At 47.2% G+C, this 10,843-nt stretch overlaps 1 non-coding gene across 1 annotated transcript; it reads right to left on the reverse strand.

The window, feature by feature from the left end:
* Positions 1 to 320: 320 nt before the first annotated feature.
* Positions 321 to 404, reverse strand: LOC138294398 (small nucleolar RNA snR60/Z15/Z230/Z193/J17). Its single transcript, XR_011203413.1, has one exon. It is a non-coding gene; the product is annotated as a small nucleolar RNA snR60/Z15/Z230/Z193/J17 (small nucleolar RNA).
* Between the last annotated feature and the right edge of the window lie 10,439 nt (positions 405 to 10,843).

The following is a 10,843-nucleotide window of genomic DNA, read 5'->3' on the forward strand; positions in this document are numbered from 1 at the left end:
TGGTATAAGGCTCAAGTACCATAGGTCCCCACCACACAGCAGGCCAGCTTCCTACATTGCTTTATAACAAGCCAAATTCAAATCTCAGATGATGAGCAGCTTGACCTGCGAGACACGAGTCAAATAAAGCAGAAGAGAAATGCCAACGATAGGAAAATCTAACTCTGAAAACAAGTACTAAACTAGGAAGAAAAACAGATTAAAAAAAGGCACTTACCTTCAAATCGTCCGTCGCTTGAGGCTTAAAAGAAAAAAGTACAGGATCTGCATTAGCTTCCCTACATACATTACATACCAACTGCTGATGTGGCCATAAAAGATCAATACATCAGATAGGAGCAAAAGACAAAAGCTCTTATTCACCACTGTTCATCTGCTGAACTATGTGCTCATCACTGTATCAATCTTGGCGTAGACTTGCTGTGTATTACATTAGTGCAGCGCTGTAAGACTATTACAAGCAATTCCCCCGTTAAAAAACCCCAAGGAATCGGATGAAGCAGCTGCTTAACTTAGGCAAAAATAAAAAATAAAAAATAACACGCATCACATACGCATCGAGCATTTTATAAACTTTGGAACATTTACTTAATACACGAGAGCATCCGTATAAGTAAAACGGATAAAGTAAATATGCAAACCTTTCAGCAACAAATGTAGCCAAATCAAACCCTTGAACAAAATAAATTAACCCAAGGCATAGTACAATCTACTGAACAAGTTTAGGATAACCCATGAACTTCCGCAAGGTTTAATTTCTCCATAAACTAAAGTCTTCAATAAATGGGTTTGGTACTTGGTACCGCTGCTACAGGTAAAGAGCACCAATGACATGCCATGCAGTCTGCGCTCTTTCAAAAGTTAATATACGCATTCTTAATTAGTCCAAGCGAGACTCGCGTTTTAAAAGTCAGTTATGTGACTTTTTTTTTTTTTATTATTAGCAAGCCATTCAACGTGGATTTGCGTTAACTTTGGCGTTAACAACAACCACCTAGCTCTTTCCAAACCTTTTTTGAGCCATGCAATATCGAGAATATACAAGTTTTTTTAAATAGATTCTTTAGGGAAGGCAGCGAGAAGCAGAGCTTAAAACATCAACAAATTAGCCGGTACAAGACCACGTTTACCTACTTTCATTAGTTGGTCGGTCCATCTCCTGTTCCTAAAAGCAATTAAAACATTTTAGACACAAGATTCCTGGTAATACAAGTCAGAAACTTGACAGCCTCAGCAGATTATGTTTATAGGAAAAATCCTGTCCACTACTCTTGCATCTCACATCACAGCCTCTACTAGCTACACTATACGTCCATGCCCCCGAAAAGTGCAAAAGCTTCAGCGTTCATGCAAAAGTGCTGAGGAGCAATCTGAACTTACCTCACACAAAATCATGGAAGACGGAGGGTAAACACCAAATGCCAGCATTCCACACGTACATCTAAAATTATGGGCATCCAACAATGGTCCCCACGCATCCAGTTGGGCCTTAAAAGGTACATTAACCCTGCCTAAGTTTTCATGAATCACTGCACAGACGTTAATGGGAATGTCAAAACATTGTGATGGACGGCGGTCATCGGTATGAAATAAAGCACTACTTGCTACGTCACATTCCAAAGTTGCACCAGTACTTCGCGTTAAGCTCAACTTATAACTTTGACAAAAGCAATGTGTGACTAGTTAAATGCAGACATTGAAACCAGTCTTTGCCAGGACAATTATCCTTTAGCTTAATTCCTACACGTGATCACCGTGGAGGTTAACACTCTAAAATATAATTTCATTATGTAGCCTGTTAACTTTCATGATTTATGTTTTTTTTCTCCCTAGTACTGTGTGTTACGAAGTATGAAACGGTATGCCTGATTTGGTTGAGCTCCCCATTCAGGTCCTCTCAAAGTATTCTCTGTACATCGATTTGGCCTTTTTGATGCTTTTCAAAGTGGTAGGCTATGGGTGATCTAGTGGGTTTGATGTTTCAGTCCTGGAGAGGACTGAAAGGTATGGTGAGGAAATGAGTCTTTGTCGTGGTTTATCTGGATGACTAAAAATACAATACATTTGAGTTCTAGTGTTTACTTACAGTCCATCCAACAATTGATTTGCCACAATCGTTTTATGTATAATCTTCAGATTTAGCAACGTTGTTTCTATCTCAATGGGATGAAAAGTAACTAAACACGCAGCACCATGTGTTGGTGCACAGTGGGAGGCCCTTAAAGCGGTTGTCCGGGCACCGTTGTATTGCTAATTGCTGCATTTGGATGTTTACCTAAAGTACAAAGTTTTTTCCGAAAATGTTATTGTGAATTATATGTCACAATTATTCAAATCTACCTTTTTTAACTCCATCGTACAGAAATCAAACACCCTCGAACATTTACAGGTAGATCAATGCCCTGCAACGAAAAGAGCGGGACCCTTAAAGCTTGCGCTTTCGACCACAATCCTGTCTAGTGAAAGGTCTTGGATAAATCAGTTCTTGTAGGTTTCATCAGGCGCTCGGTGAGAGAGTTCAAGTTACTATCATCATAATCCCAATGTTGAAATCCTTCCATAACGGGAACTAACACAAAGTCCGTCGTGCAATTAGATCACCCAAAAAGTTTACAACGCAGCTTTTTTGCCACCTTTTAAACAAAGGATTTTATTCTTGTAAATCAGTTATCATCACCTTTTCTTTCTCTTATAACACGCCTCCCCGCTTTATTTCCATTAACAGGCTGCAAACCTGTGCGCCCGGAAACCTTTGCTTAACAGAACCACCATTTCCCTCGCACAGCTTTGCAACCACGTCTCCCCGTATTATCACTCCCTTCCTGCTTGTATATCCTTACTCCACTGCCCACAGTAATGTAATTTTTTTTTATCGGGACCCTCACCTACTCCTCCAAGTTGTGTCCTGCAAGTGATATGGAGACCTCGCAGAGAGCAAACACCCTCACCGCGTGGCGCGGCGCTTCGAAAGAGATAGGAAGGAACACAGCAGGCTAGTACGTCCCCTACTGATTGCGAATCAGAAACGTCAGCCATAAACCACGCCCCGGGGAGGTCTTCCTGATGGTCACAGGGCGCACACCCCGGTCTGCTACTATGCACGTACGTCCCTTCCAGTCTCGTACAACCAATGAGAAATGTCGTTGTGCGTGGCCACTAGAACACAGTAACATTAGTGACTCCGCCCTGAATATGCGTGTAAAGTTCTGCGACTACCTCGACGGCCTTATTAAGGTCATTAGAGTGGCTAACAGTTGGTATTCAGTAAACGGTAATTTGAAAGAATTGACGACGGAAAAGACAAATTAGCCTGTTCTGTGGAGTCATTGGCACCTGCGTCGGGTGACCAGATTTTCAGACCCCAAAAATATACCGGGACAGCCATAGACATAGAAATAGGACTATATGCTTACACTCCCTTGAAGGTCTAAAATAAATAAATTAAAATATTCTGGATAAATAAATATATGTATATATATATATATATATATATATATATATATATATATATATATATATATATTCCCCCATACCTGCTAAGTTTTCCACTTCACGCATGATGTGCTACTTCAGTCCACGTTTTTTCCCTCTGAATTCTGGGATTTGTAGTTGTGTTTTATAATGAAATAAATAAAACAAGTCCCAGAATTCAAAGGAAAACCATGATTTGGAGGAGCACATCATGCATGGATCTGGGAATCTTGATAGGGCTGATTACCTACTGGCGGTCGCCAGTAGGTACTTATAGTTATCACCTAGTTTCTATTGAAAAAGTGTTTTTTTTACTTGCCCATCCATGTCTTTGGCTCAGGTTGACGATACTTCACAAACTTTTCCCAAAAAATGTGACGCTCATGTCAGCTGCTGTCTGGAAAGTTTCGGGTTGATCTGTCAAGTGGGGGGCCAAGAAAAAGGGGGGGCCCTAAACACTTTTTCCCCATGCATTTTTTTATAGGGATTTTGAACTGTAATGGGGCCAAAACCACTGGACGGAATTGGACCAAATTTGGCAGAAAGGTAGCTCTTGGTGCAGAAAGCGACCTTTTTGTTATTGGTGTAAATCTGTTCAGTAGTTTATGAGAAATTAAAGAAAATCCAAATTTGTATATATAGAGACGCGAAGGCTCCACTAACCCTCCCGATCTCCTGCTGAGATATGATTGGCTGACAGCACTTCAACAAGGAAGTGTCGGGAAGCCATCTGGAGTCCCAGAAAAAAATGTAAAAAATAAGAAAAGGGGCCAGGGTAGGGACACCCTGACCCCTTAAACTCTGGTGCTGGGGTCCCAGAGGGACTCCCCTACCCCAGAGCAAAAACAACTTTTTTTCAAAACAATTTTGGCAGAAAAACTTGCATGGGCACCCACACTTGTTTAAGTACAGCCCCTGGGTGGGCCAGGTCCCGAGAGCATTGAAAGTTTGAATGCAGGGGCGCCCGGGGACCGCCACCCCCCTGGGGTAAACTCATTATGCTCTGACAGCTCCCACCAAGTCAGAGCAAATACTCACGTTCCAGCAAGTGAGAGCTGTCAAACAGCTCTCACTTGTTGGAAGCGGAGGTTTACTCTGTTTCCCTGCCAGTAGAGGTGCAGGCAGGGAAATAGAGGAAACTATTGCTCTCATTGACAGGGAGCTGCATCTTTAGCAGATCCCTTTCTATGACAGCAATTTTGGCTCCTGCAGGAGGCGGGGAGCCAGCTGGGACCGCAGCAGCCTTTAGGCTCCCTTTGTGGTCCCCAACCATTTTGACTGGCTGAGCCCTGAGGGATGGGAACCCTGTGGCAGAGATTGGCCTGGGGGTGTGACCCCCTGTAGGAAAATGCCACATTTGGCATGGTTACCCCCTAACATTTTGCCTTTTGTTGAAGCCAGCTGTTGTCTCCACAATTGGCACAGCCCTGGCACACAGATAAGTCCCTTGTAAAAGGTACCCCTGGTACCAAGGGCCCTGTGACCATGGAAGGGCTCTTAAGGTTGCAGCATGTATTATGCCACCATGGGAACCCCTCACTCAGCACATGCACACTGCCTCACAGCTTGTGTGTGCTGGTGGGGAGAAAAAGACTAAGTCGACATAGCACTCCCCTCAGAGTGCCATGCCCACAACCCACTGCCTGTGACATAGGTAAGTCACCCCTATAGCAGGACTTACAGCCCTAAGGCAGGGTGCACTATACCACAGGTGAGGGCATAGCTGCACAAGCACTATGCCCCTACAGTGTCTAATCCAGTTCTTAGACATTGTAAGTGCATGGTAGCCACAAAGAGTATATGGTCTGGGAATTTGTCAAACACAAACTGCACAGTTCCATAATGGCTACACTGAATACTGGGAAGTTTGATATCAAACGTCTCAGTACAATAAATCCACACTGATGCCAGTGTGGGATTTATTGAGAAATGCACACAGAGGGCATCTTAGAGATGCCCCCTGCATGCCAACCGAACTGCTAGTGCTAGGCTGACCGGTCTCTGCCAGCCTGCCACTTCCAGACTAGTTTCTGGCCACATGGGGTGAGTGCATTTGAGCACTCTGTGACCAGGAACAAAGCCTGTCCTGGGTGGAGGTGCTTCACAACTCCCTCCTGCAGGAACTGTAACACCTGGCGGTGAGCCTCAAAAGCTCAAGCCTGGTGTTACAGTGCCCTAGGGCACTCCAGCTAGTGGAGATGCCCACCCCCCCGGACACAGCCCCCACTTTTGGCGGCAACTCTGGGGAGATAATGAGAAAAACAAGAAGGAGTCACCTCTCAGCCAGGTCCACCCCTAAGGTGACCAGAGCTGAAGTGACCCCCTCCTTAGAAAATCCTCCATCTTGGTTTGGAGGATTTAGCCCAATAAGACTAGGGATGTTCCCCCTCCCCAAAGGGAGGAGGCACAAGGAGGGTGTAGCCACCCTCAGGGACAGTAGCCATTGGCTACTGCTCTTCAGACCTAACACACCCCTAAATTTTGTATTTAGGGTCGACCCTGAACCCAGGAAATCAGATTCCTGACGAACGACAAAGAAAAAGGACTGCTGACCTGAAAACCCTGCAGAGAAGAAGGAAGACGACAACTGCTTTGGCCCCAGCCCTACCGGCCTGTCTCCTGATTCAAAGAATCTGCACCAGTGATGCATCCGACGTTACCAGCGGCCTCTGCCGACTAAGAGGACTGCCCTGCAAATGCAAGGACCAAAAAACTCCTGTGGACAGCGGCACTGTCTAAATCAACAAGAAGAAACCATCTTTAAAGGTACTCTCACCTCACTCCTGAAGCGTGAGTCCCCACCACTCTGCACCCAACGCCCATAGCCCGTGTTCAGAGAAACCAATGACCCAGAGAGGGTCCCCAGGCGACTCTGACAACGTGTCCACCCTGAGCTAACCTCTCTGCATCCCCACAATGACGCCTACAGGGGGAATCCTGAGGACCACCCTGACTGTGACTACCCGGACTAAGAAATCCGACGCCTGGAAGAAGCACTGCACCTGCAGCCCCCAGGCCTGTGAGGAACCGACCACCATTGCAGCAGTGACCAGCAGACGGCCCTCACCCTTGCACAGTGGGTGGCTGGCCCGAGAAGCCCCCGTGTGCCCTGCCTGCAACGTCTGAGTGACCCCCGGGTCCCTCCATTGATTCCTATTACAAACCTGACACCTTGTTTGCCCATTGCACCAGGACACCCCTGTGCCGCTGAGAGTGTACTTTGTGTGCCTATTTGGGACCCCCCCCAGTGCTCTACTAAACCCCCCTGGTCTGCCCCCCGAGGACGCAGGTACTTACCTGCCAGCAAACTGGAACTGGAACAAACCCTGTCTCCATAGTAGCCTATGTTATTTGGGCTCCTCTTTGACCTCTGCAACTGACCGACTGTTGCTGTTGCTGGGTGTTTGGGGTTGACTTGAACCCCCAACGGTGGGCTATCTATGCCCCGGAGACTGAACTTGTAAGAGCTTTACTTACCTCATTAACCTAACTGTACTTACCTGCCCCAGGAACTGTTTAATTTTGCAGTGTCCACTCTCAAAATGGCTTATTGCCATTTTATGAATGACTGTGTACATTACTGTTCTGATTCAAAGTTCTATCTATACCTATGCAAATTATCTTACATTTAATGTACTTCCCTGTAATTTTAATCTTGTGGTTCTAAAATAAATTAAGAAAATAATATTTTTCTATATAAAAACCTGAAGTTAAGTCTTTGAGTGTGTGTTCTCAGTTATTGCCTGTGTGTGTACAATAAATGCTTAACACTACCCTCTGATAAGCCTAACTGCTCGACCACACTACCACAAATAGAGCATTAGTACTATCTATTATAGCCACTATCAACCTCTAAGGGGAACCCCTGGACTCTGTGCACACTATGGGGGTCATTCTGACCGCGGCGGACGGCAGTCGCCGCCCGCCAAGCGGTTCCCGCCGAAAGACCGCTCTGCGGTCAAAAGACCGCGGCAGTCATTCTGGCTTTCCCACTGGGCCGGCGGGCGACCGCCGAAAGTCCGCCCGCCAGCCCAGCGGGAAACACCCTTCCCACGAGGACGCCGGCTCAGAATGGAGCCGGCGGAGTGGGAAGGTGCGACGGGTGCAGTTGCACCCGTCGCGAATTTCAGTGCCTGCAAAGCAGACACTGAAATACTTTGTGGGGCCCTCTTACGGGGGCCCCTGCAGTGCCCATGCCATTGGCATGGGCACTGCAGGGGCCCCCAGGGGCCCCGCGGCACCCCCTACCGCCATCCTGTTCCTGGCGGGAGAACCGCCAGGAACCGGATGGCGGTAGGGGGTGTCAGAATCCCCATGGCGGCGGAGCGCGCTCCGCCGCCATGGAGGATTCTCAAGGGCAGCGGGAAGTCGGCGGTACACCGCCGACTTTCCGTTTCTGGCCGCGGCTGAACCGCCGCGGTCAGAATGCCCAGCGGTGCACCGCCAGCCTGTTGGCGGTGCTACCGCCGACCTCCGCCATGGCGGTAATTACCGCCAGGGTCAGAATGACCCCCTATGTCTCATTTTGATATAGTAAATACAGAGCCAGCTTCCTACATTTCAACCCCCCCCCCCCAAACGAAAGAGGACAAGACTAACCTTTCCCATGAGAGTCTTTGTTTTCTAAGTGGAAGAACCTGGAAAGGCCATCTGCATTGGCATGGGCAGTCCCAGGTCTGTGTTCCACTACAAAGTCCATTCCTTCCATTCAATGTACGCTGCCATTCTTGAGCGGAGGCCAAGCACATAGTCCACCACATCTTGCTTAGGCTCATGGAGAGGTCTCTCCCAGCCTTATATAACAAGTGCTAGTGGTACCCCTACAGGATGGCCAAACAGAAGCCTACTCCCTTCTGTGGCACCTCTCTGTAGGCGAAAAGCAGGCATGACAGGAGAACATTCAATCTCCTTTTGAGTTTTTCAGGGAGCCCCATGATCATGCCCTTCAATATCTTGTTAAATCTTTCCACAAGACCATTGGTTTGTGGATGATAAGGTGTGGTGAACTTATAAGTCACCCCACACTCATTCCACATATGTTTAAGGTAAGCTGCCATGAAGTTGGTACCTCTGTCGGAAACCACCTCCATGGGGAAACCCACTCTGGTAAAAATACCAATGAGGGCCTTGGCTACTGCAGGGGCAGTAGTAGACCTTAGTGGAATTGCTTCAGGGTACCTGGTAGCATGATCCACTACTACCAGTATGTATTGGTTCCCTGAGGCTATGGGAGGTTCAAGTGGACCCACAATGTCCACACCAACCCTTTCAAAAGGGACCCCCACTACTGGAAGTGGAATGAGGGGGGCCTTTGGATGGCCACCTGTCTTGCTACTTGCTTGACAGGTGACACAGGAGCTGCATAACTCCTTTACCTTCTGGATCATATTGAGCCAACAGAAATGGTTAACTAATCTTTCCCAAGTCTTGGTTTGTCCCAAATGCCCAGCGAGGAGAATGTCATGGGCTAAGGTTAGGATGAACTCTCTAAACTCCTGAGGCACTACCACTCTCTTAGTGGCACCAGGTTTGGGATCTCTTGCCTCAGTGTAAAGGAGTCCATCCTCCCAATAGATTCCGTGGGATCCACTGACACTTCCTTTTTCCTGCTCAGCAGCTTGCTGTCTCAGGCCTTCAAGTGTGAGACAAGTCTTTTGTCCCTGGCACAGTTGTTCCCTTGAGGGTCCCCTTGGGCCCAAGAGCTCTACCTGGTAAGGCTCCAGCTCCATGGACTCACTTACCTCAGGGGATAGGACATCTTCCTGGGAAGAGATGTCCTGTTTCTGTTGCTGTACAGAGGCTGGTCCCCCAGTCCTCTTACCTTTTCTCTTGGAAGGTTGGGCCATTATTCCAGGCTCCAACACTTCTTTTTCACCCTGTGCTCTAGTCTTAACACACACCAGTTGTTCAGGGATACCCAGCATGGCTGCATGGTTCTTGAGCTCTACCTCAGCCCATGCTGAGGACTCCAGATCATTCCCTAGCAAACACTCTACTGGAATTGCAGAAGAAACCACTACCTATTTAGGCCAGTAACTCCTCCCCATTCTAAAGTCATCATTGCATGGGATGGGCTTTAGTTTCACTGTCAGCATTGGTGCCTGGATATGTCTGTCCAGCCAGATACTGTTCTGGGGAAACCAGTATGTCTGTCACCATTGTGATACTGGCACCTGTATCCCTCAGGGCTTCTATCTTATTCCCATTTATCAAGAGGTGCTGCCTGTATTTTTGCATGTTAGGCGGCCAGGCAGCTAGTCTGGCTATATCCACCCCACCCTCAGAGACTAAAGTAGCTTCAGTGTGAACCCTGATTTGCTCTGGGCACACTGATCCCACCTGGAGACTGGCTATTCCAGTGCTAACTGGAGTAGCAGTTGTGGGACTTTTCTTGTGACAGACCTTGTCTCCAGTTTGGTGTCCATGCTGTCTAAAGTTGTGACACCAGACCTTCTTGGGATCAAACTTTTTACCCTTGTACCCATTTGTGGACTGTGAAGAGGCTCGGGCCCACCGTCCTGAGCAGGTTTTTGGGGCCCTTGAGAAGACTCTTTAGTTTTGCCCTTAGATGTCTCACCACCCTTCCCTTGCGGAGGCTTTGTGACCCCTTTCTTTTGGTCACCCCCTGTGGAAGCCCTTGTCACCCTTGTCTTGACCAAATGGTATGCCTTCTTTCCCAATTCTTGGGGAGAAATTGGACCTAGGTCTACCAGATGTTGATGCAACTTTTCATTGAAGCAATTACTTAACGGATTTTCTTCCATAAATAAATTATATAGGCCATTATAGTCATTCACTCCACTGCCAGTTGTCCAACCATCTAGTGTTTTGACTGAGAAGTCAACAAAATCAACCCAGGACCGGCTCGAGGTTTTGTGAGCCCCCTGAACTTAATTCTATACTCCTCAGTTGAGAATCCAAAGCCCTCAATCAGGGTAGCCTTCATGAGTTCATAGGATTCTGCATTGTTACCAGAGAGTGTGAGGAGTCTATTTCTACACTTACCAGTGAACATTTCCCACAGGAGAGCTCCACAGTGAGATCTGCTTAATTTTATGGTTACACAAGCTCTCTCAAAAGCTGTGAACCATTTGGTGATATCATCACCTTCTTCATATTTAGTTACAATCCCTTTGGGGATTTTTAGGATGTCAGTATTCTCTCTGACCCTATTTAAATTGTTGCCACCGTTTATGGGTGTTAAACCCATTTCTTTTCTTTCCCTTTCTATAGCCAGGAGTGTTTCTCCATGGCTAACTTTTTGGCCATCCTGGCTCTCAGGATGTCCTCCTCATTGAGGTTGCCCTCAGTGTTCTCAGTGGCACTTGACTCCCCTGTGGAAGAACCAGAGTCTCTGAGTCCGATTTGTGGA

The sequence above is a fragment of the Pleurodeles waltl genome, chromosome 4_2, assembly GCF_031143425.1.
Source record: "Pleurodeles waltl isolate 20211129_DDA chromosome 4_2, aPleWal1.hap1.20221129, whole genome shotgun sequence".
Classification (NCBI taxonomy): domain Eukaryota; kingdom Metazoa; phylum Chordata; class Amphibia; order Caudata; family Salamandridae; genus Pleurodeles; species Pleurodeles waltl.